This window comes from Ictidomys tridecemlineatus, chromosome 6, assembly GCF_052094955.1.
Source record: "Ictidomys tridecemlineatus isolate mIctTri1 chromosome 6, mIctTri1.hap1, whole genome shotgun sequence".
NCBI classification, from domain to species: domain Eukaryota; kingdom Metazoa; phylum Chordata; class Mammalia; order Rodentia; family Sciuridae; genus Ictidomys; species Ictidomys tridecemlineatus.
This window is the reverse complement of record NC_135482.1, coordinates 67770973-67798024: the sequence shown is the minus strand read 5'-3', so window position 1 is coordinate 67798024 and position 27052 is coordinate 67770973. Positions and strand designations below refer to the sequence as shown.

Below are 27052 nucleotides of genomic sequence, written 5' to 3'. Positions count from 1 at the left end.
TCTTATCACCTCTGCTTTCTTTCTATTATTCCAACAAATCCTGTTATTTTGATCTCACCCTTGTGTCTGTGGATTTCATTCTTTGAATTCATAAGACAAAGAACTCAATCCCAAGCTCTGTGCTACATTTTTAGGGTCATGGTGACTTGTTTCTCTCTTTTTTCCTTGCCAAGAATCCAGCATATTCCCCCAGAGGAGTTGTTCCTTCATCCTGGATACTGAATGAAGAAGTCCCAACATGTAAAATGTGAGAGAGAAATCTTAGTTGTGCAAAAGCCACTGAGATTTGGGGGTTATTAATCATGGTAACCTGATGAAAGCTGGCTAGCACTGTGTTTTTTTTTTGGGGGGGGGTTACTGGGGGTTGAACTCAGGGGCACTTAACCACTGATCCACATCCCCAGCCATATTCTGTATTTTATTTAGAGACAGGGTCTCACTGAGTTGCTTAGTGCCTCACTGTTGCTGAGGCTGGATTTGAACTGTCTCAGCCTCCTGAGCCACTGGGATTATAGGCATGTGCCACCATGCCTGGCTCAGTGTTTTACTTTTAATGGGGCAATGTTTACAAATAGAGTGTTTGCCTAAAGGACTTTAAGTAAAAAGGGCCAAAAAAATTTGTAGTTCACCACAATCAACTTTTTTTTTTTTTAAGATTACCCTGCTGGTGAAGTGAAGAGCAGACTATTAATTCTTACCTCCTACTTCTTCCTCAAGCCTAATGAGCTCTTTTAAGCAGGAAGAACATGTATCTTTCTGTCTACCCTCATCTCTATGTATCCTCAGTTATGCTACTTTTAGAGGATACATTATTTTATCTTAAAATAAAGTTAAACATCAGCTTTCCCTTCCCCTTAAGGCCAGTATTTTTTAATAAACAGAGCACTGCAGTTATGTTTTGGAGAATACCTTCAAACCTCTGTTTGTTGCTTGATAGCTTAATAGCTGCATGAGTTCTAACAAGATACTCAACTTGTGTGAGCCATTTCCTTAAGTATGAAAGCAGGAAGTCCAGCTTTAAGATTTTATGATCTCAAATTTTGAACAAATGGGGTCTGGCTTCATGAATTTTGCTATACTTTGCACACTGATACAGATTCTCTGATGTGCACAAGGGTTTGTGTAACTTGGCCTACTTCCTCTCGGCGCCCCAGAGAACAGAAGACTGAATCCCTGAATCTGTGCCTTATGAGAGAAAAGCTCTCCCTTCCTCAACATCTCACCTTTAGTACTTTTTCAGGCTGGGGAAGAGGTTGCCTGTGGTATGTCTCTGACCTTGAGGGTAAAGTGACTTTAAATGTTGATCAAGGAAGCAGAAACACCAGGGAAGTATCATTTTTTCCCCCTTTAGCTGTCTGGGTAAGTATAGCTATAACAGAGTGTTGTTCAGGAGGGCCAAAACACTTTGGAAGAGGTGATTCAATTTCAAGTCACAAGATCAATTATGAAAAGTTCTAGAACTACTGATACTCTTACGGCAGACTCATGGCACAGGCTCAGAAGGTGACTCACAATGTCTCTTTCCTTGGACATTGAAGCTCATTACCTGAAAATTACTCAGCCTTGGCCTTTAGGGAAGTCTTAAGTGCCCAGCCCAAATGGCATAATCTTATTTGAAATACCAAGATCTCATGATAATGATCAATGTTGAAAGAGAAAGGGCTCTTGTCTGGGTCAGACCTCATCAGTTTGATCATTTCTGACAGAGAATACATCTACAGGGAACTACATCTGTCATGTGAGGGGTCTGTGCACTTCTGGCTGCATGCTTAAAGTAAGTTATCTCAAGAAAACTAGACTTCAGGTAGAAAGAGAGGCATGCATGCTCGCGTTTAATGCTTCTAACTATAAACAATCTCTGGTGGAATGGACTTCATTTGATGATAATTTATATTTGTGCTTGCAAACCAGGATTATTAAATCCTACCTCACTGGGTGTGATGCAGATAACATGGAGCAAGGTAGACGAAGGCCTCGCCTGGCGTTAGGTGTCATGGGGAGCAGATCCAGTTTTCCCCTCACACTTTGCTCATTACATACCTATCTGTGCCTTACAAACTTGGGGGAATTGTTTGAACCTGTCCTCAAACAGCATGTGATTTAGGAAGGAAGATGAGATGCAGAAATAGACAACTCCTCATGGGGTTTGAGGAGCCCAAGAATCAGCATCTGTCCTGGCTGAAGTGAGGACCAGGAGATGGAGAGAGGAGGGAGGGGTCAGTGGATTCTAGCTGGGGCATGTTGATACGTGCTCTTACCATTTTACTCATTAATTCAATTTCTGGGAATTATCTTAAGGAAATACTTATTAAAAGTAACATAGGTAAGAGGAAAGTAATTACTACCATTTTCAAAATGTAGCAATATCTGGAAATTACATAATTGTTCATCATTAAGAAAATGATAGCTAAATTATTACATAATGACTTCATTAAGTGTTCAACACTGGAAACTGATCATTGTAAAGCCTATGAAGAAACAGGTAAAATGACAAAAAAAAAAATCAAATGAAGAAATACGTACCAGGATACTACAGAGAATTCATTCACTGATGCTGGAAGGCAGTGTGAAGAGGAACAGAGATTTATAGGTTGGAGCAGTAGAAGTCCGAGTGTTTTCTTTTGTAAATGTGGTGGATTGTCTCTGATCTTGTCTCACAGCTAATCCCACCTTACCCTCTGTGGACCTGAGAGGAAAAGAAACCTTTCACTTCCGGCCAATGAGCTGGGGGTGCTGTCTGCCTGGAGTTGTCAGTGGCTTTGACCTTCTTTCCTCTGCTAACTGGAGGAACCATGTTTGCAGTAAGAGAAAATAAAACACTGGAGTGTTAGACTGGGAACTGGAAGGATGGATGGAGGTATAGGGAAAGGGGCAGATAGCCTGGCAGATCCACCTGAACACAGTTTTGAAGTTCCTGAGACAAACCTCTAAATCTGACATTCATGTGATCCCATGAAATTCCTTTCTTACACTAGTTAACCTTGTGCTAGTCACTTGCATTTCAAAGTGTTTTGATGGTGGGACTGATTTAATTTTACAGTGTTTTTATTTGATGTTAGGACTTGCCAAGATTGTTATTTTTTTTTGTTTTGTTTTGTTTTCAAATAAACCTTTGCTGTATGATATGTCAAGATCATTGTATTGTCTTGAGCAACTAATAAAAAAAATAAACCTTTGCTTTCTGAAGTACTAGAACATTTTCTATTGTGTGTAAATGCTGCATTTGTGAATCATTTCCCATTAAATCACTGATAGAATTTTGGTCTCTATTGAACTGCCATTTCCTCTCCTGTCCTTCTTGCTTTTCCTGCAACATCAGCCACATTAACTGTTTCCTCACATCCTGCTTCTGACAATAGTCAATCTGAGAATTCTTTGGAAAGAGTAGCCTGAACCACAATGTGAATTCAAATCTGTACAAGGCAGGAATCTAGGGGAAATCCTGAATCAATGGATAAACACAAATTGAGCAGCTACTATGTATCAGGCACTGGGGCTACAGTGATAATAAAAGTAGATAGAACTTCAGTAAGCTTCCTTTTTAAAAAATATTTTGAGTTATAGATGGACACACTACCTCTAATTTATTTATTAATTTTTATGTGGTTCTGAGAATTAAACCCAGAGCCTCCCACATGCTAGCAAGAGCTGTACCACGGAGCTACAGCCCCAGCCCCAACAAGCTCCCTCAACATGGTTCTTAAGTTCCTTCACATGCTTACATCTGTGGGGTGCATATGTGCATTCACAGAGTTCCAGAGGTGGTTTAGTGTGAGTTTATTTAGAAGTTATTATTTACTTAATACCTTGGTAAAAGGGGGCAATAGGATAACAGGTAATATTTATTAACCTTTTACTATGTCACACCTATATACATTGAGTATTATCTTTCCTGTTTTATCAGATGAGGAAACAGAGGTTCAATGGGGATGTTTAATCTAACCAAGATTACAGAGTCAATAGGTGGTAGAGGTGGATTTCACCTGAAACAGTATGGTTCCTTACCATTGGATAATTCTGCTCACACAATATCATAAGAAATCTGCTCAGAAGGGAGGGTAGAGGGCAGGAAGGGAGATAAGGAGGCTGGTTAATGGGTACAAAATCCAGTTAAAGAGGAGGCATCATAGGGTAACAATAACATCATAGGGTAACAATAATTTATTGTATATGACAGAACAGCTAGAAGAGATATAGTTCTAGGTATAGGAATGCTTGTTAGCAGTACTGACTAAATCATGATGATATATATTAATTCCAAGCACTATCCTCAGGTTTTTCTTGAAATTTAATCACTTGCCTTCTTTTCTGATGCCATTCATTGTTGTAAACTTCTTGGAAGAGGTTTTTATATTCTCAACAATTGGTTCAAACCTATGGAAAAAGTTACTTCTGAGATGGTGTTGCATATTCTTCAACTGGAATATTTAAAAATAGATATTTAGGAAAGTCTATTTCTAGTTTTTTATTAATTGCAGGTAGAAGAATTTTCTTTCTTTCTTTTTTAAAGTGAGACAGTCATATTATTTCCAGTCATCAGGTCAGTGATGGGGAGACATTTCTCCAATTCTATCAGTTATCTCTTACTGCATAACAAATGACCCCCAAAGTTAGTATCTCAAAAGAGTAGACATTTATTATTTGTATTTCTGTTGTTTGGGATTCTAAGAGTGGCTTAGCTGTTTCCTTTAGCTTAGGGTCTCTCACAAAGCTGCGGTTGAGGTATTGGCCAGGCCTCCAATCAGCTCAAGGCTGGACTAGGGAAGGATCCGCTCCCAAGTTCACTCATGTGCCTGTTGACAGGCTTCAGGTCCTTGCTGGCTGTTGGCCAGAGACAGAAAGTCCTTGCCGCTTGGCTTTTCCATAAATGGGCTTCTCCATAAAAGAGTTAGAGGGTGAATAAGTTGGAAGTCACAGCCATTGTGCAACATAACCTAGAAATAACTTTTTTTTTTTCCATATTCTTTGTGTTAGAGTCACTAGGTACAGCCCACACTCACGGGGAGGGGATTATACTGGGCTTGGAGACCAGAAATTGGGGGTCAGCAGGGGTCATCTAAGAGGCTGCTTACCATGGCTAATTTCAAGATAACAAATTAATTTAGAAAAGCAGTTGCTTTTTCATTCACCATTAAAATACCATATTTACCTTGAAGAGACATATAAAGCATATTTATTTTTCTGAAAATATCTGTATGATCCTGGAAGCCCCTAGTCATCACAGGAAAGGTTGGACAACTTGGGAGTTTGTCTTTATAAAAGAAGAAAGTCATCCTTTAGTTGGACAACTCTTCTAAGTCTTTTGACATATAATAACTAGTCTACTAGTATGGGTATAAATGTTTCCATCTAACTTTAGAAAAATTATAAAGACTATATAAAGGGCTTAATTAGATTAGCCACTGATGGCATCTGCTGGCAGGTGGAATGCAATTCATTCCAACCCACCCAAAGGGAAGAAAAATGAGCAGAGCTGCCACCCCAAGCCTCCTGGTGAAACTCCTTTTCTTCCTTTAGGGAAATGTAGACATGTCAGTGAAGGACAGAGAGCAGGTATCATTCCATATATTCAACATGACTGCGCCTAAATCATTTTCTCATTTTTCTCTTCAGTTTTGTTAAAGACTGAGGATATGTGAAAAGTGAAATGCTAATAATGTTTTCTAACCTATTGTAGATCATTTAGGGAACACCCTTTGGAGACCTCAGCTCTAGGCCCAGGATTGTTAGCTCAGGATTTAATGCTTATAGGTGATTTGCTTTCAAGTGTTGAAAAAACCGACTGAAGCTCTAATCAGATGTCCAAAAACCATGAAGAATCACTTTTCTAGGTGATGGACCAAGAGTGAAAAATTTTAAGGAGAATGTTAAGGTTTTGATCTTGAATGTCCCCAAAGGCCCATATGCTGAAAGTGTGGTCACTAGCCTGTGACACTATTGGGAGTTGTGGAATCTTGGGAGGCTTTATGGGAGGCAGTTTGGTCATTGCTAGGTGGGGAGGGAGGGTGTGCATTTGAAGAAGATACTGGGGTTCTAGACCCTTCCCATCTCTCTCATTGCTTTTCAGCCACCATGAGCTGAGCAAGTTTTCTTTGCCATATGCTTCTGTCACATGTGCTGCCACAATCTCATAAGCAGTGGAGTCAAGTGACCCAGGACTGAAATCTCTCAAACTGTGAGACAAAATAAATAATTCCTTCTTATAAGTTTTTTTTTTTTTAAATGCCAGGCATTTTGTCATAGTGACGGAGAACTAACACAGAGAACGTGAAAAGTTTAAAATTCAGAATGCTGCTTGGGCAGCAGCATAGAGATGACTGGCACATAGTAATCCTGGCACAAGGAGAGAGGCACAGGGCCAGCTCTCTCAGCAAGGCAGAGGGGACTGTGTGTGTAGAGGTGGGGGTGCAGCCAAGGCAGTGAGAGTTGGGAGAGGCACAAAAATCAGAATGTGCCACGGCAAAAGGGTGCAGATTCATTAAGCCCAGTGTGGGTTTATAAGACAGTTTAGAAAGAAAATGTGTCATTGAGAAGGAATTAGAATTCAGATCTAAAGGCAGTTTAGGTCCTCTGACTTAAAAACAAACAATACAACCTTTTCCTTTTCTCTCCTCCTATCCTCTCTCTCTCTCTCTCTCTCTCTCTCTCTCTCTCTCTCTCTCTCTCTCTCTCTCTCTCTCTCTCTCTCTTCTCCTGCAGATTAAAACTGGAAGAGAAAGGTAAAATTCATAGATTATATTTTAATATTTTTAAAAATTTAGCAATATCAAAGAAGGATGTTTGGAAAGAGGGGTTTCAGAATGATATTGGAACCCCAAATAAATTTGTGGTTAATAGACATTTTCTAGATTGGGAATATAATTGCTTTGAATTTCAAGCTGTGTCTTGTTTAAGCAAAGGGAGGTGATTTAAAAATTTTTTGTTTCATTGTTGATGGACTTTTATTTTGTTAATTTATTTATAAGAAGTGCTGAGAATTGAACCTAGTGCCTCACACATGCAATGCAAGTGCTCTACCACTGAGCCACAACCCCAGCCCAGGGAGGTGTTTTTAAGATCTCCCCCCTGTTTTCTTTTTGATTTATAATTTTTTTCTATTATGATCTGTCCAGCTCTGGTTTTGTCTAGGTTGCACAATAGCTCCTGGTCAGTCTTTCATCTCTCTCTAAATCAGAAAGTGACAGGCCTCACCTAGCCCGTCACATTCACTTTCCTATTTAAATATTTCCTTGGTCATTGCTCTGAATGTCTAATAGCCCAACTTGCTGTCCCAGTGGATTCTCAAGCCTGTGGTTATAGTTTTCCTGGGGTTCAGATAAGGAGATGAGTGCGGTGCAGGAGCCGTGGGTGTCACTCTCAGAGAAGCTGCAGTTCCATTTTAACAAGGGTCTCTTTCAGACCTTGCTTGGCCTCCTGTTTCCCGAGGCCTAGACTTGCTAACCTTTCCAGAAACAACACTGAGCACGCTGGCCTTCCCCTGCTGTTGTGGAGGCTAGTGTTATTCCTGTGGCCCGGCCAGGGCACCATCCCGAGAAACACGGAGCCAGTGTGCTGTGGGAGTTGGACCTGGTGTTGAAGTTGGCTGTTTGCTCTGCAGCCACAGTGGTTCCCACTGGAGATAGGCCAGGATTGGAGGGTGGGCAGGGAGGCGGCAGGGAGGCGGCTGGGACCACATCCATCTTTCTGAGTGGCAGGTGTCCACAGGACACCGTGGATTGTTCCCTGGGAGATTATCTTGACTTCTACAATTTCTTTTGGCTATTAGTGGCATGAAGCCTCATGCTGCAATTATTTCCAACCTGGCTGGGTTAATTCTCCTGGCACATGGGAGGTAGTTTTTGGGAAATGTGGAGATGTGTGACCTTCATTCAATCACTGCTTCTTGGGAAATGGAGGGAAAGAGTTTTTAGCTGTATTATGAATCTAGTCCCAATGTGTGTAGTGACTGTTGGTGCTTATTTATTTAGTATATAATTCAATTTTTCATTTGAAAAACAATTGTAGAGGTCTACGAGTACAGCTTCTCTGTCTCTGTCTTCTCTGTCCCCTCCCTCTCTTTTAAAATTTGAGGTATAGACTTGAGAGATTCTCCATGTCATTCTGGCTGATTCTGGAGAAAGACCCTACAATTGCAGTGTGGGGTTAGAGCAGGACCTGCAGCTTCCTCTCAGCGATGTATTGTGTGACTTGAGAAAATTTCTTCTCTTCTTTTTTAAATCCCTGTTTTCTCAACTGTCAATGACATCTGTTTTATGGAAGGGTGGGATTCCTTCATCATCAAAAAATTGAAAATGACTAGTAATGCACTAGAATAGCTCCTGTCACATTGAATGAGCTTGCTACATGAGAATTATTATTTTCCTTTATAAATTGTCACCTGTGTGGCAGGCAGGGACTTTGGAGAGAGTGAATCAAGGTTTCTCGCAAGGAGTATGTGTGTGAGTCTTATGACTTGAGTAAGAAACATGACCAGCTTAGTCAACGAGTATTTATAAAAGTATTCACTGACGACATGCTGCAGTGGTATTAGACATCATCATACAGAAAGCAAGCAAGCAAACAAAAACAGAAAACAAGACAAAACAGAAAACAAACAAACAAAAAAACCCCTCTGTAGTCATTAAAAACTTGTAATCATATGTGACAAGACATGGTAACAAAAACATATAAAAAAATCTAACTTTTTAAAATTCAGGCTGTTCTGTAGTTCTTGAGACCTTCTTATTCTTTTTTAGTATTAAAAAAGAAAGCGTCCTGCCATTATCCCTGGATGTCTCTGCCTTTCAGCCATCTATCTGAGGCCTATAATTCAGCTCTGGCTTTTGAAGTAATGTATTTGCTTTGGGTTTGGGGGGCATTGACACTCTCATTTGTGATAAATTCATGTAGGAAGCACATCCAGTAATCAAGGCCCCTTTGCCTGTGTGGGTACCTTGTTGTTCTAGAGGGATTTTTGAGTTCCCTCAGTTTTGCTCATTGTTCCCAAGGGGTCACTTTTTCTGTTATCTCCTGGCATCTCTGCTCTGCTCTCTACTCTGAAGTCTCTCTGCCCTCATCCCACTGCCCTTCACGACTCTCTTCCCTTGAATCCTTTCCAAACAGGTGCCATCTGGCTTTTCTCCTAATGGCTGTGCTCCTAACCCCCCTGTCTTGGAGACTCCCGGCTTCTGAACACTGATGTGCTGCCTTTATTTAGCCCTGACTGCCTGTACATTTCCAAGCTCGATTCTTGGTGCTCAGCGGCATTTATTCTGCTTCCTCCCGGGAAGCCTGTGAGGATGGGGGTCCCAGCCTGCTGTACATGTAGTGTTTCATGTTACTGTGCATAAAATAGTGGGGAGAGGGTGTCTCTGGGAAAGATCTCTGTATACTTCTGCTTCCTGTGGCTTTTTAGTTTGGCAATTCTCATATTAGTCTGATATCTTACTATTAACTACAACTTATTAGGCAAAGATTCTGAATTGTATCTTGTAGGAATGAGCACAAGTTTAGACTGGTAGATGAGTCATTGACTTTAAGGAATTTAAAAGTGGTGGTTTACTAAGAAAATGACAGAGAGAGAGAGAGAGAGAGAGAGAGAGAGAGAGAGAGAAACACACACTGAGGGATTGAGAGTTAAGAAGTCTTGTGGCAGAAAGAAACAACTAAGTGAGGCATTTCAAGTCCCCATGCAACTCACCAATAACCTTCTCCAGAGGGTTATAGAGGCTTCCAAGGGAGAATGAAGAGAAATGGGGCCACAAGTTCTTCTCCCCCTCTCAGCTCACCTCAACCTATTGCAGTGGTAATGCTTGCCATCACTAAGCTCATTGATTATTGAGCCTCACTTATGGAGCTCCTTACTATGTCCAACATAATGCTATTAAAACAAAAAAACCAAATCACTATTTCATTTAATCATCACAAACCACCTTTGAGGATTTATTTTTATAATTTTACACAAGGGAACACACAAACCCAAGGCCACACATTTAGTGAAGGGTAGAGTCAGCCTGTGCACCGGGGTGTGTCCAATCTGAAACCATGCTAAGGCTTGTCCTCATTTACTTACCTGTTCATTTTGACTTTTGATCTTGATCTCCACCACCCACTCAACCCCAGAAGAAGGAAGACCTCATATTTCTTAGTAGTGAGAATTTGCCTTTTCCCCTTAGCAAAGGACTTAGCATGTTGGGTAGGTTCTTCATACCTTTTTTTTGTTGAATGAATGAACCAGTCCAGCCGGTTGCTCTGTGATGGAGCATGGAACCCAGAGCAACACAGTGTCTGGAAGAGCGGCCACAGCGAGGCAGTAGGAAGGAGGCGCAGGTTCTTGTTCTTCCTCTCCTCTAACCATGTGGTCTTGGGCAAGTCACTTAAATTCTGTGGGCCTCAGGGTGCTGCTTATAAGACCTGAAGGGCTATAAGGAACAATGTGATCTCTCTGAAGCCTGATTCTTGTAAGCATGGGGGAAAAGCCACAAGATCCCCTTGGACATGTGTGTCACAGCAAAAGAGCAGGGCTTCTTTGTCTGGCACTCAGGAACTTCTCTTTCTCTCTCTATCTCAGAAACCTTTCTTTGTGATTCACAGTAAACTGTTTCATTTTCCTGTGCCATTTCTCCCATTTGCTAGGGAAATACATCCACACCTGTATCCTTTCTGTGTTTACTATTTCCTGGAGTCTCAAAATTGCTTAGAAGACAAAAATGTAGTAATAATATAGTGAAGCTTAATGACCCTAAAAATCTCACCATGAATATTGTCTAATGAAAACCTTGCTATCACATCTTCCTCACCCAAGGAAATGCTAAACTGTGATAGCATTTTATGCTCTGAGTATCTACAGATTTTTTTTTTTTTAATTTGGTACCAGGGATTGAACCCAAGGGTGCTTAACTATTGAGCCACATTCCCAGCACTTTTATATATTTTTAAATTTTGAGACAGGGTCTCATTAAATTGCTTAGGGCCTCACTAAATTCCTGAGGCTGAACCTGTGAGCCTCCTGCCTCAGCTTCCTGAGCTGCTGGGATTATAAGAGTGTGCCACCACACCCTGTTCTAGATATTTTAATATCACATCAACATTAGTGCTTACAGCAGTTGAATGAAGGTGTCAAGAAGATCACAAATTATTTGGACATAGGCTGATAGGCTGCACAATTGCCCCAAGTCTACATGACAGTCACTGACAATTCCTAAATTGAAATAATCTCCAATCATGAAATTATACTTGTTTCCTAGAGTCAATTCTTTTAGCAAGAGACTGTACTTCAGAAAGAGAGAAGATAGGGAAAGTGAGAAACATTAACAACACATAATCATCTATAGAGGGCCGACAGTAAACAATTTGAAGAGTTGAACTTGATGACCTTGACTTTCTCATGCTTTCTTCCTGGGATTGTAGTGACCAGAATATACCATTCCAGATACAAAAATCTCCTTAGGGAGAGACATGAAACCCTTAATTTTTTTTTTTAATTTGTGAGACATGGAACCTTTAACATGAATGACCAGGGGAAATGTTTATCACTGACATCTTTTGGGGGCAGGAGAAAGAGAGACTATGTGCCCACTGCCTCCGTCCGTTCTTGTTATTTAGAGTACATCAAGAGGGAGACATGAGCAGGTTTACAAGCAGGGAAACAGGCAGAGAGCCCTTGAGTTACCAACATAAAGCCCCACAGATAGAAGAAATGAAGCTCAGGGTCCTTTGGGCTTCCCTTTAATTACTCATCTACTTTATCACACCCTGACATTATTCCCTGTTTCTTAGATTTGCAAGATTAAGATAGGGAAGAACTGATAAAACTCTCCCCATAATTAACATAGTTATTAATTAATTTGAGCCCTCACTTAATTTGCTGATGAAAGAGGGCAGGAACAAGATGCGGTATCATGGAGGGTAGGGATCAGGGGACTTAGCAGTAGGATCTTTCCTTCTCTCAAAGGCAGATGAAGCCTGTTTCCTTTCAGAGATTTCTACTGTTGAAAGGCTCATGATAGGTATTACTCTCAAGTGAAGTGCCTACTTTAGAGATCTCTGCAGTTTATTCTTTCTCCTTGGCTAGCTTGACTGTGTTCAGAGGTTCCTCAGTGTAATCAGGCCTGCGTTGTTTCTGCTCAATGTGAGCTTACTTTGTCTCTTGCTCCTGTTTGAACTGATAACCTCACCCACCACTAGTTAAGTCTAACAAAGGTCGTTGGATAAAGGCACCTGCTAGAACACCCTCTTTTGGCCTCATTGCCTTCCCGATCCCTTGTGCAGGGGATTGGTTATCTTGGTCTCTCCCACAATTGGTTTGGAAGCCTTCTCAGCTGCCCATGTCACTCAGCTCTCAAGGGTAACTTCTGTCATCAACCAAATATTGGAACAGGTGGAACCTGCCACTAGTAATGTGACCCACAGTGGAAAGACAGTGACTCAGTCCTGGCAGCTCAAGTCAGGTTTGAGAGAGGCGACCGTGGGAATCCAAATGCCTCCAGTGGTTTTTGTAGCAAAAGCCTTCATTCCTGAAAAAGGTACAGTTCCAGTGTCATGAATGTGACTGGCTCAGTGCAAACAGACACTCACACACAAAGCCACTTGCTTCCCATTGGTTGCTGGAGAACTTGGTCTCCCACCACCCATGAAAAGAGTTCCAGAAATGCAGGGCAGAGCTAAGATGGAGAGTTTGCTCCAAGGCTCAGACTTGCAACTGAGGGTCTGAGCAGCAGTTTCAAATGAAGCCCATGAGGAAAGAAGTTCATAAAGAAGTTTATAAAACATGCATGTGTCTCTCCTTTTCTTATACAACTTCATTTTGCTGATCTGTTAGCAGTAACTTACAAGCCATTCATTGGATATCAAAAAACCTGTACACATAGTTCTCTCAGCTTTGCTTCTCTTTCTCCCAACATCAGAGCTGCTCTTGGGTCAGGTTGACCCAACCTCAAAATATCTTGAAGTTTACCCAGGTAGCCAGTTCTTCCTGCTCAGCTCAGCCATCCATTGTGACTTTTTTAATGTATGTAAAGGAAGAATAATCTAATAGGAAGGTACTCCACTATATTCAGAGGAGACATGAGTTTTAAGCCAAGTTTCATAAATTAACAGTTATGTGACTTTATCTCCTTTATGAAAGTTACACTGTCTTCTAATACATCCGGTTTTAACTCAGTGTAATAAAGATAAGATGCAAGTCTCTGTCTATGCATGGGACTGCCATGAAACAACTGCATGCAAAGCCCCAAGAACTCCTTGGAGGTAAATTCAGCAAATTGATGTTATTCTTATGATGATGTAAGTGCATGAACATGCTCAGCGAGGCTTAGCTAGGTAAACTTGGGGAAGCAAAAGAGAGGTGCTTTTGTGCTAAAGAGTCAGCAGCCAGCAATTTCCTTTCCCCTTTATGTTCAGGTGTGTGTGTGTGTGTGTGTGTGTGTGTGTGTGTGTGTGTGTGTATCGTCAACATTTTAAATTTCCTGATTCTTTCCTATGAAGGTTTTGCTAAAACCTGTAAGTTTAGACTATCAAGTGAAAAACCATATCCTCTTGTTATTGATGTTTTAAAATATTTAAGTATTTTGACCTAAATACTAAAGAACAAAGTCAATTGTTTAACAAAAAAGGCAGAATGTAAATATTTAGCTTAGGTATTCGGAGCATCTATTTTCACAGTCACAAAACTTCCTCGCAAATGTTTGAGAACAAGTTATAATACAGCTCTTTGAAAAGCGTGGGAAATTAAGGATGAAATAAAAGCCTGACCATAAACTTCCTTCCTCAATTTTGAATGAGATCTCAATGAGATTCTTTTGTATTGGACTTGGACTTTATTAGCTTTTTCGGTGACTTCATAATATTTATTTTTGGAACATATTAATTTCATTTTAATAAGACATGACTGTTAAGTGAAATGCTGAAATACAATTCTTGGAAAATAAAAAAAAATATGCTTTTCATTTTATCTCTTTCGAGTTCCTTTATTTCCAAGAATTGCAGGTCAATTTAAGCTTCACAACGTTGCTTACAAGTCATTCACTTCTTGTTTGAGCTTTTGATCATTTATTCTTTCATTCATTTCAAAGTGAATTTGCCCATTCACTTATTTATACATTAATCATCAAATATTCAAAGACCTAATAATATGTGCCAATCACTATTCTAGGTGCAATTTTATTTTGTAAAGGTATGAGTTTTCACTTAGGCATATTTCTTTTATATTTGGCAAAACAATTTGTTTTAAAGCACACTAGGAAGAGATTGATGTGGCTTAGTATGGTAGTTAGTGGCTGTCTACACTTGGGACTGCCACCATGTAGTTGAACAGGTCAGGGGCAACAACGATAATCACTCACACCAATAGGCCCCGCTGTGTGCAAGGCAGTGTTGCAAGTACTTCCCATCCTTAAACTTGCTTAATTATCACAATAATTATTCATGTTTTCATTTTAGGAAGGAGGAAACTGAATCAGAGTGTCTTACTTTAAATGGTATTGTAAAAGTTACAATATTAAAGATCCCAGAGCCAGAAAAACAGTATCACAAATCTCAAAGTGTTTTCTTGTAAAGATTAAAATAGAAAAGTCATGTAGTAAAGTGTTTATATTTTAATACCCATTAGGAAAAAAGTAAACCATAGAGCAATTGGTCTGCAGTTGCACCAAGTGACTTATTGAAAATGTGGTATGCCACTTACTAGCTGTATAAATTTAGGAAAGTTGTTTCACTTCTTTCTGTCTTAGTTTCCTCATCTATAAACTGAGGAGAGTCATTATGAATATTAAATAAAATTATACATATAAATAAGAAGAATGTGTCTGGTACATTATAAACATTCAATAAGTATTAACTCATTATTATGTTACTGACACTGCATGAGAGAGGAGAAGACTGGGAAATTAAGACAAGTTAAATTAAGATGAAACCTTTGCTAATTAGGAGGTCAGCAACTTGAACCTTATGCAACTAAAGTACTGTATTTACTAAACTGATAGCTATATTACAATTCATGATACAAATTATTATAGTACCCCAATTATATAATGCCAAGAAGCACTTTTTCATAGAAGAATAGAACAGGCTGAAGAATAGCTGATTCTTTGCAAGTCAATTTGCATTTATTGAGTATCTTCTGTGTATCTAGCACAGTGCCCAGTATTTCGCGGGATAAGGAGGTAGTCCACAGAAGGAAACCCAAGTTCTTTTAGCCATGAGCATACATTCTTATGGGTAAGGTGAATCCTACCCAGAAGCAAGATTATACAGCAAAACAAGACAGGATGCCCTAAAACCAAAAGAGCCAAGCAATGTGCCTGGAGTGTTTAGGAAAGTTCCATGTGGAAGACATGACCCCTTTGAGCTACAAAGTGAGATACACAGTAGAGGAGGTGAATAAACCTAGCCACTAAGAGCTGAGGCAGATTAGCAGACAGGCTTGACAAGTCAAGAAAGTTGGAATCATTTCAATTCTTTAACATTTTTGAACTCAGAGTTGATTTTTCTGAGGTATATGGCCTAGAAAAAAGTGTAGGTTTTGAACCCTGATTAGGTTCTCTTCTCAGTCCTGAACTTAGCTGTCTAACTGTATCAATATATTTGAACTCCCCAAGTCTCAGTTTTCTTATCTATAAAATGACCATATTTTTTGAACCACCTAAGTAAACCTAGTAATTATGAGGCTCCAGTGAAATTGAGACAGACAGTACCTTATAAACATAAAAAACAACCTTTTAGTGTAGGAATTTTATGGCAGTATTTTTATTTAAAGATCCTCTCTGCTTTTAGGACACTTACATGAAAAATATGTATAAACTAAATAAAATAGAAAGCAACCTTGTCCCCGGGTAGTAATTTGTTTTCCATTAAGCACTTCTCTGTTCTTGTTCTTGTCTTACAATTCTTTTGTAAGCTACTTCCTTTTGTTGAAATCTTGAACTAGCCTTGATATAGAAACTGGCTGTTGGGGTGACGGTGAATGAGTCAGTTTACTAAAGTTGTTGCCTGATCTTTGAGGAATGGTGGTCTCTCCTGCTTCTTTGTCACGGATTACATCTCCCTCTTGCCACCATCCCCATCACAGAAGCTCACCCTTAAATACTTTTAATTGATGGCGTCTTGCTGTTCTGTAATTCTAGCTTGCAAAATAAGCTCTCCTAAATATATCATCTGATGACTACTCCAGTTTGCTATGCTTTCAATTTCTCACATCTTGGGTTATTTGAAGACATTTATATTTACCTAATCCCCCTTCTGCCCCCAAGGAAAGCAGGATGCTGGGAGGCTCCTCCAAGCACACCAGGAGGGACAAGATTTGCTTCCCTCTGGGTTTTACGCAAGCCACTATTTTTTTTTTTTGACTCCACCATACATCCCTTCCCTTTGTTATGCTTTTATTTGAATCATTGCTGCTGCTGATAACCAAATGTTGTTAGTTTATTTTCCTTGATGTTCTCCCTCCTTGTTAGAAGGTCTAATATCTTCTCCCCTTTGGTCCCTCACAGAGAGTAAACTTTAATGTAAAACTAATCTTCAGGTTTTATGACTATGGATTTAATTAGTTCAGTTAGTTTCTTTTTCACCTGTCTGGGGATGGAAGAGGGAGAAAAGCTGCTATTATAGAACTGTAGTATATGTTAAAAACATAGTTGTTATTTCCATCTTTTTTTTTTCAACTCTTTGAAGCAATATTTCTTGGCTTTAGGGCTAAAATATATTTCCCTTCCTCTAAGAATCTTGCTCTGTAGTTTCTTTTCTTTTCCAGGACATTGTTAAGAGGCCATTATTCTAGGCTAAGTTCTTGCACTGGGCTCAAGCAGACCATACCAAAAGTCAATATGGAGTCACCCTTGCTAAAGTTCCATGTCACCAACTGAAAATGAGTTGCTAGCTGACCTTCCCCAGAAATCAGGAGAGATAATTCCCAAATAGGCCAGTTTCAATTGGCATGACAGTGAAGTTCCTTCTGCCTTTATCTCAACACAAAACAGGTAACTTGAAATAACATTAAACAAGCGATTGTTTTTTTCTATCTATTGCTCTCTGTCCCTATCTTACCAGGAAAGTAACTGAAATGACCAATCTGCTTTTTGTTCTTTGTTTCTACTTTCTTTAGCCCTTCTCTGTCTATAGAACCATACTCTTCTGCCCAGTCTATTGGGACTCTTATTCTATTTTATGAGATTAAAGTGTTTATATTTACCTAGTCCCTGCAGCAGCACCAGAAGAATCTAGATTTTAGAGTCTAAAATAAAGCCAATAAAGATTGCTAAACTTAATTGTCAAAATTTTGTCCTTTGGCAATGCTTTTCAGTCAAGAGCAGATTGGATTGACAGGATAGATTAGGCAAACTTTGTCATAGAAGGAATATCTTGTCAGAAGGACTTAAGCTTTAAGTGTACTATAATCTCTGGTCCATTTCCTGTTTCTTCCTCCCATTGTCCTGCCTTCTTACTGATTGCAATGCTCCTCAAATACTTTCTGCCTAGTGGTCCCCTGGCCTCTTGGATGGGGAATTCCAACACGGTATCCTCCACCTCAAAGAATCTTGGGTTGGGCTCCAATCAGCCTCAGAGGATGTCCTCTGGAGCTTAGACTCTCTAAGCCATTGGGGTGCTGCTTGCTCCAAGTTTTGGTGTGTTTGCACCATCTTTCTCTCACAGAGTTTAGGATGTGAATCTGGTAGCTGGAAGAACTGAAACACTTCCATGTACTCTCCACAACAGAGGGAGGCAGAGAGATGTTACTTGAAATCCTGGAATTGGTGTCAGCTTCTAGAAGTAAGGAGGCTATATTTTAAGGAGACCACAATGAATAGGGAAAACATCTTGGCCTTACCAGCTGGACCTGGTGACATTATTTCTCTTAGCCTCAGTTTCCTCCTACATAAGATGAAACAACATCATCTCCCTTGAGTAGTTGTTTTGAGGAGTCAAATGAGATAATTTAAATAAAGTGACAGGTACATGGTGGGTGGCAGCAGGGAAGGGAGACTTAATATATGGAGTCCATTTCTCTTATGGAGAATAAGTTCTGTTTTGGATACATGTTGTGTTCTGTCTTCTGAAGTTTGTTTTTTGAATTGTAGACACGTGATTTGTATTTCCAGAATATCTCTTAACTCTGGGTGGCTGTTTTAATCTACATTTGCCAGTGTATTAGGGATTCTTGAAGGAGAGTTGGATATGGTGTACTTATCAGTGTGCTGGGATAAAAAGGCATAGAGGGTTGGGCCTAAGAGCTCAGATTGAGCTAGGCTGTCTGGGTTCAAATGCTGCTTCTAAATTAGTAGCCGCGTGACCTTAGTCAAGTTCTCAGTCTCTCTGTGCTTCAGATTCCTCATCCATAGAAGGTAATATTGTATATTACCTTGTGGAGAGGTTGTTAAGAATTTAATGAAAAAAAAATTCAAAGAGGTATGTAAAAGGCTTAGGACAGCACCGGGCTCAGGTAGGCTGTTACTATTCACAGAATATGTCAGACTGCCCTCAGACTGCCTGGGGAGCACTCGTTAGGTACAAGCTTGCAAATGAGTGGGAAGAGAGCCCCTCTTTGTCCTTGTGCTCTATAAGGATGCAGTGTGAACAGTACATACTGATGAGAGATAAAGAGATTAGAGTAGAATTTAGTTCCTGTTTTGGGATGATGTTCTCCTGCAGGATCCTTTATTTATGTTTCAGCAGGACCCTCAATTTCTCTCCCATTTGGAGTCCCTGGGATTCCTGTTGGAATGTATTTTGGCAGTCACTTCTGTGGGGACAGGATCATGGCCAACTTGTTTAATGCTCTATCTGTAACTCTTGGCCTCTGACATAATAAATTCTAAAAGCATGTTTAACAAATGATACATGGAACTCTAGAAAGTGCTACTGGACGTAAGAGATACTATTCTTGCACTTGGTAAGGTCAACGCACAGGGCCAGTGGGGAGGGCAGGGACACTTGAGACACAGTGTTAGTGGGAACATACCGTAAATTTACAACTACAGGAAAAAACAAATGTGCAGGGTCATAATGCCTGATTTAGAAAAACGACCCTATTATATATGCGTTAACCCTAAACCCTGGTGTTCGGTTTAGCACAGAACATGGGTATAGAAATCAATGCAAGACTTTGCATATAAGAACCACACAATAAAAACTGATTAATAATTGTTATTTTTCTCAGAGAAAGCTTTTATGATTGCTGTTTTCCACCTACTAATTGATGGTTTAGTGTCTAAAGGAAACTATTCCATCATATTTTTAGAAGTACTTAAGTGACCTCTAGCCACTCCAACAACTCCTTGAGAGCTATGGCAGTGTCCAGGACATTTTGTATCTTTGTCCAGCTTATGATATATTACTGTTGCCTGGCCCAGTGTCTCTTAAGGAATTCTGCAGATCAAGTGTCAGGCCATGGCAGGAGACTTGTTCTAAAACAATCATCAGCCAGGTTGAAACAACATTAAAAATATTTTTAAGTTTGCCAAGAGCATTGATCACAGTTATTTTTCTTTGCATCTTGTAGTTGTTCTTGTGGTGGTGACTTCCCATGTTATATATGACATCCAACAGTGGATGTCATGGGGAGAGGTCTACCTGCAGCCCATTCTAACTCAACAGCATGATTAAAAAATACAGGAAAGTCCTAGTTGATGTTTGATTCTACACTCATAAAATCTTTTACACATCAAAAGAATTGATATCTTACAGATAAAAATGAGAAGTGTGGTACAAATGAAGATGTGCATGTGATGTGACAAAATGGGCTGGGACTTTGGGAGGTCATTTACAAATGGTAGATGGTTTATGATTTTAATGAATGACATGGGATTTCAGCCTTACAAATTCAACTACTGCTTCTTCTTCTTTTTTTTTATGTCTTCAAGGGGAAAAAAACTGGAAAGACTATTTTTGCTTTGGGATTAGATTTATTTTAGGCCTATTCCTTGATTTTTGGATGTGTGACAAGCCCCTGCAGGGAGAGGGAAGTGCTGGAGTGGGAGGATAGAGCTTTTGATCTTGTGTTTTGCACCAACCAGGCACACACCTTGGGGTGCCTCTCAGCTTTCTGATGGTTGGTTTCCTCATCTGAAAAGCAAGAATCACAAACCTGCCTTACATATGTAGCCCATACTGAGCAACAAGGATTTTAAAATCTGAATCTAGGTTGCTTTTTAATACATATAGTTGTAGAAAGAAAACTAGGCTTGTGCCAGAAAACCAGAATCTTGGACCTGCTACTTCTTAGTTTTGAACAAATTAACTCAGAGACAGATTTAGACCTAGAAGAATTTAAGAGGATTATCTAGTTCAGACTCTTATTTACAAATGACAAAATGAAGGTTTAAAAAAACAAGGAGATTTTGGATAAGGCCATGTATAAGTTGGTGATGGGCATCAAATGTGAACTGGGATTCAGATTGTCCAGCCATGCTCTTCTGCTTTTTGATAAACAGCTACATGGATTTGTTATGATAAAATTATTTTTTGTTTCTGGTGTCAAACCAATTTGAACATCTGTGTGCCAAGAAGGCTTCTTTAGAACAAAAGAGGAAAATAGCAGTCATGACTATCTGATCAGAAGAGGATGATAGAACAGAGAACCTCAGAGTTTAGATATAGCTCAGAAAACTGAGGCTCAGAGAGGGGAACACCAGGCTGGACTGTCACATGGACACACAGGGCCAAACTCTTGATTCTTCATATCATGGCTGCTTTATCCAATGGGAAAATAGAAAAGTACCTCTGTGAGGGAAGAGAGTATGTTTTGCATGTTGTTTGAAATCCCCACCATGGCTGGCACAGTGCTTAGCATCCCATAAGTTTCTCTAAGTGCCTTCTAAATTACATAAAGAATGGAAAGCTACTACCAGAATTAAGGCATTATTAAACACCTTATACTAACCAGGATGTAATCAACATCCTTATCCACACACTGGCATTGACAAGTTCCAGCAGCTTCCTGGATGCCCCCAGCAAGGCTGCTCCTGTCCTCACTTCTGACAGCATAGGTGAGGTCTTTCCTGTGTTTGTGCTTTATATGCAACAACACAATAGGTGCTCATTTGTGTCCGGCTTCTTATGGGGGAATATTTTGATGTTCGTTTGAATCCACAGGAAGTAGGATTCCAAATCGGGAGACTCTGAGAGGAGGAAAAAAGTCTTTGGCATATTGTAGTTTCATTTCATGATGGGAAGCTGGTGTCAATATAGCAGTTGATTAGTAAGAGTGTGTAGGTGTAATTGAGTTGAAACTTGTCCTTATTGCCAAGATATTTGTTCCTTAAGTGATTCACTGCATTTTACGCTAAATTATAATTTTAGCTAGGCCAACTGGTATAAATAAGACAAAACTGAGGAAAATGAAAAATAAAATCCTTTCCCTTATATGCTTTCTCTTGAAATGATTTTAAAACACATTTTTAATGATATATTCAGAAAAGAATGACAAAGTTTCTAAGCAAGTAACCCAAATAAATAGAAACACTTGTCTAAAGATTCCAGATGAATCTTAGTTATCTTTGTATTGCTGCTGTCTAACGAAATGCCTGGCACATAGTAGTTCTTCAATAAGTGGTAGTTGCTAGAATAAGTGAATGATGAAATAAGTTTAAACAAGATGACAAAGGCATCATAAACTATTCTGGAGAATATGTACCATCAGAGTAAAGAGCAATAAATACCAGGAGACTAAACATTCTTTGTAGATATCAAAAGATAATTTTGGAAGTAGTTTTGCCTTTAAGATCTGGAGTCAGGCAGTTGTACCCTCTAATTTCCATGGTGACAGAGATGGCTAATTATCTCCTAGGGTTCCCTTTCCTTTTCTTCTTTCAGTAATGAAGTTCCTGAATATTAGCAAGGTACCCAGCTACTTGGCTAGATGCAATTTTTCACAACATCCTTTGTAGTTACAAAACTATGTTTTTGCTAATGAGAAATGACGTGGGCATCTTCTGGATCTTACTTTTCTAAAACCATTGTTGTTGGTTGGGAAATAATTGTAGAACTGCTAAGGATAGCTCAGAGATGAGTCACATATTGGTAGCAGGGTCTCCCTGCTCACCTTTGTGCTATTAGGTCAGAGAGAAACACACTTCTTTGATATGAAGACAGATTTGGGGGGTGGGTGGATTTCCTTTTCAAGAGGACCTTAGCATGCACACTAATTAATACAGAAATTTGTTCCAGAAATTTGTATGGGTATCCCCATAACAAAAACCCAAGTTTTGTGTTATTGAATAGAAACAGATAGAGGATGACATGGACACAATATTTAGCTAGGCACATTGGTAACACTTGTTACTGTGTGTCACATTGTTTGCTAAAAGTGACTTAGCATTATTTGGAAACAGGCCATGTGCATACCGACCTTAGCTCTAGGGGGAAAACTCAGAATATTTGTACATGTTGGCTAGCCCTCATTTCTTTTATTGATGTGTTGTAAGATGAAATGGGAGTCATAGAATGATTAACCAGAGATAGAAAGCAGAGATATAAAGGAATACAGGTCGGATTCGGGAGGTTCGTTTTGCCTATGGTTTGTGTCTAATATGACTTGGAGCTTAAAAGATTGGGCCATGCAATCTTTCTGAGAAGATCTGCATCCCCAAATAGTAGGTGAGTTGGATGATGGAGGACTTTCCAGGTGCCTTCTGTTAAGGGTTCTTCTGGTCTGATACTGAAAGCTGACCCAGAGCAAGGAGAACACTGGAGTTGTTGGCTTCTCAACTATTTCAAGTGGTTGCCACTAAAGGAAGCCAACATTAAATTGAAAGAGAGAAGGACAGACTGAGCATGGAGACAAGTAAATAAAAGAGAGACTTGGCTTAGGAACTGTGACCAGAGGAGCTCTTTGACTATTGACACTCTTCCATGGAAACCAATAAGTTACAACCCTACTTAAAGATAGGGGTGAGTGTGGTCTCTGCAAAGAAGAAGGGTGCACGTGGACATTGAGAGGAGGAGAAGACATGCAGAGACTGGTAATTCATCTTAGCAACCATTCTTCCTTTGTCTAATAAATACCCTCCCCCTCTCCACAAGTTGGGCACCTAGTCGCCTACCTGCTGACTATATTCCCCAGCCATCTTTGTGACTAGGTGTTGCTATGTTAGTCAGTTCTAACCTGTAGTGGGAGTTTTGTGTTTGAAGATCATTGGGTGTTTGCTTTACCTCGCTTCTTCTAATTGGCTGAGAAATAGCCAACAAGTGGGGTCACCTTGGGCCAAAGAGAGAAGCTGCACATTGGTGACAATAGAGCCACTCCACCTGTGTGGGGCTGTTACAGGAAAGAAAAATAACCTCAGTCTTATTTAAACCACTCTATTTTGGAGGCATTTTTGTTTCAGCAGCTTAACTCATAGTCTAATGAACAAACAGGCTTTTGCACACTATTAAGTTCAATATAAGAATAACAACTAAGTATTTTACACAGGAAGGAATTTGTTATGAAGGATGGACCACTTACAAAAGCATTAGCAAAGCTGAAGAAGTAGATTCTAGTTTGTTCCCAAACCATCCGGGAGTGACCACAGAACTTTACAGAACTGACTGACCAGGGGAACTCCTATGTCTGAGATCAAGAACCTGCTGCTATTGCTGCCACCATCTCTGACCACCAGGGAATCTATGGAACAGCCCCTGTAATGAAGTGCAGGGAGCCTTTACCCACTTGCTAGCAGAAGTATCCATGGCGGTATAGGAAGGCAGATGCTATGGTTTTTTTGTGGTTTGTTCCCACCAAAACTCACCTTGAGGCTTGGTCCTAAGGTGGCAGTACTGGTTGGTGGGCCTGTTGGGAAGTGTCGGGTCATGTGATCAGAGCCTTCATGAATGGATCAATGTCTTTCTCTGAGTGAGTACCTGCTCTCAGGGACTGAACTGCATTACTTACTGTGAGGGAGTGTTGTTATAAAGTGAAGCTGCCCCTCATGTTTTGTCCCTTTTGTCTGTGCCCACTTGCCCTTCTGCTTTCTACCATAAGTTGAAGCAACATGCCCCCCACCCATTGTCAGATTTGGCTGTTATGTCTTGTGTGCCTTACAGCCTCTAGAACTTTGAGTCTAAAATAAACCCTATTTTCTTTATAAATTACCCATTCTCAGATATTCTGTTGTAGCAACATGAAAGTTAATAAGACAGTTGTCTCTGCCTCATTTCCACTTTCTGTATCTATGTTACATTTGTGCTATTCACATTTTGTGACTCAATTTCCTTGTATAACCCAGCTGCAAGGGAATGTGGGAAATGTAGTTTTTGTTTTTGAACCTCTCCAGTCAGAATGAATGGAAACTGAGTGAACAAATCCACAGTTCCAGCTCTTAGTTATCTTGTTACTCAAATGTGGATGATATATTATTTACTTCAGAGAATTATTGGGAGAATTAGATGAGATTTAATAAATGAAAGCACACACACACACATATATTTGCAATAATATCAAACACTCAAAAATTATAGTTTTTATATCATTTAGTTACTTAAAATATACTCTTTGCCACAATCTTGACTCTCTCCAAAATATTTGATTTGTTAGGGACTGATGAGGTAGATAAGGATGCCTTTTTTCTAATAGTACATAAATATCAACCTTTGTATTTTACAAAGCCACCCCCTGAATATAATTTCCTTTGAAAAGTGCTCAGGAAGGTGAAACCACTCTATGGTTTGACAACAGAGAGAGGAATAAAGCTGGAGAAGGCTATAGGGGTCTGAGCATTTTTACTATCTTCAAAAGCCAGCATTCTGTTTTGGAGCAGTAAAAATCCATTATATTTTAAACTGGAGAAGCATTATCAGACTCGCTGTTTTGGAAGCTCTCTGGCTGAATGGAGAATACGCTCAGACGGAGGTTAGAGGAGGTAGTGAGTGGTTGCGATAATTTAGGTGAGTGATGGCAGCATCTTAGACCACTGGGTAGCAGCTCCAGGAAGAGGGGCAAGCAATTTGGGAGGTGTCCTCTACAGGACTTGAGATTGACTACCCCAGAATCTTATCAGTGCAGTTTTGGGGTGAAAAGATAAATTTATATTTCTTAGTTAATATGTACAGAATGTTTGTCAGTACCTTGAGATACTTATTACCTGGTATGCGGCAGAAGTGTGATTCTGATTCATATAATTAGGTGAGAGGAAAGGAAGATGATGTCATCCCTTATTGATTTACAACTCTGAAGGAAACAAATATCATATAATATTTTATGTGAACTGGATCCAAAGTTATCCAACTTGTAATGTCTGAGTGACTAAGCATAGTTAGGCTGTATTGTTATGTATTAGTGACCAAATGTTGGTAAACTGCTTTGTGTTACATGACTATACATTTTTTTTTTTTATGATTTAGACATTTTACTTAATCGTCTGACAAGAGATGTTGTTCAGGGAGGCCTCACAACAGTGCATGAGGGCTGGTCCAGCTGCTTGTGCTGAAGATAACATTGCTAGATTTGTGTTTCATTAACCTCTTTGGATCTTCAGTCAGGGAAAACAACACTGTGATAGTATTCTTATGGTTTCTTTCAAAAAGAGTAGATAATAGAGCGCAATATGCCTGTTTTTTAAAAAAATTTTTTTTTAGTTGTAGATGAACACAATATCTTTATCCTTATTTGTTTATTTTTTTTTATGTGGTGCTGGGGATCGAACCCAGGGCCTCACACGTGTAAGGCAAGTGCTCTACCACTGAGCTACAATCCCAGCCCCAATATGCCTGTTTTAAAATCAGTGATGTCTAAAGGAATTATAGGATATCTCAAAGCTTCAGGGAAAGTGATCAGGTCAAATTCAAAGAAGCTGCCGAGTTCTCTAGCAGAGTCCCTGGCAGCTCTGTTTGCAAGTCACTGGTGGCAAATGTTAATGTTGCTGGTATCATTACAGGTAAAAGGTTGGTCACATTTCAACTTCCTTAGACTTTAGTATTTCCTGTGTAGGCTAAAAATAAACTTGGAGCAAGTTGGTTGAGTTCAGAGGGTAGGAAAAATCAATTTTATTCCAAGGAGGAGAGGCCGAACTTTGTTCACTCAGTGTCTAATGGTAGAATAGTAAAAGAAATGACGTCGTTTAAACCACATCCAAACTGATTCAATTAAAAAGCAGTTATTAGATTTGGTGCCTGTTAAGATGTCTCTGGTTCTTTTTCATCCACTCTGATAATCTAAGTGATAGTTTCTATCCTTCCAATCCTTGAATCTAGTGAGAATCATGGCTGCTGAAAGAGGACTTTTTAACTGTTACAATTTCTAGAAATTTAATTCCTAATGATATCATATGTCTATGACTTTGGCTGACAATTTTACCAATGACTTATTTAATATACATCTTCTGAATACCTACCATGGATAGGCTCCCTTGAGTGGTCAAAGTTTTTTAAGTGCATACTCTACTGAGGACAACTTTTTCCTGTGTCCTCACAGTTGCCGTGCTGCAGATAGAACATGAGCTTCCCTGTGGCGACAGAGGGAGTCACCTGACCAGAGTTGGGTGGATAAGCCAAATGAAGTGTTTCTCAATCTACCTTTTAATTGGTTATTTCCATGTCACGTGTAATTACATGATTCAGAATAATGTAAAGTAGACAACAAATAACATTTGATCTTATATAGGTATTCTTAAATAATATGATAATATTCTTATGTTTTACTGACTCTCTAAAATGGTATAATTTTGGATTATTTACAGAAATTAACAATGAAACTATAGATACAATGAAAACCATGAGGGAATCTTATTTTGAAAATTTTCAACATTTTGCTTATTAATAGTTACTAATTTATCGACATCTTATGAAATCTGTTTCCAGCTTTAAAGCTGTAGAAAGATAAAAGAAGAAAAGTAGGAATATTTAGAAGTCTGATTCAAAGTTTCCTAAACAGAATGCTGAAAGGCAGTGAACTTTTTTTATTCCTAGCCTTGATAGTCACAATAAATTAACTTAAATGTCAGCTTTCAGGTTCAGTTAATTTTTTCCATAATTATAATTTTTTCAAGTGCAAAGAAATGATATGACCATTCTCCATCTCTCTCTCTCTCTCTCTCTCTCTCTCTCTCTCTCTCTCTCAGATATGTTTATTTATATACATATAAATAAACACATATATAAAATGAGG

At 39.4% G+C, this 27052-nt stretch overlaps 1 long non-coding RNA gene across 2 annotated transcripts in view; it reads right to left on the bottom strand.

Annotated features, from left to right (window-relative positions):
* Window positions 1-27052, bottom strand: part of LOC120888322 (uncharacterized) — an 88408-nt gene that overhangs the window by 33944 nt on the left and 27412 nt on the right. The window contains exon 2 of one of the 2 annotated variants that reach the window (XR_005731860.2): window positions 10190-10400. The exons of the other annotated variant lie outside the window; for it this stretch is intronic. This is a non-coding gene — a long non-coding RNA (uncharacterized LOC120888322). The remainder of the gene's footprint in view (window positions 1-10189; window positions 10401-27052) is intronic. 2 annotated transcript variants of the gene reach the window in all.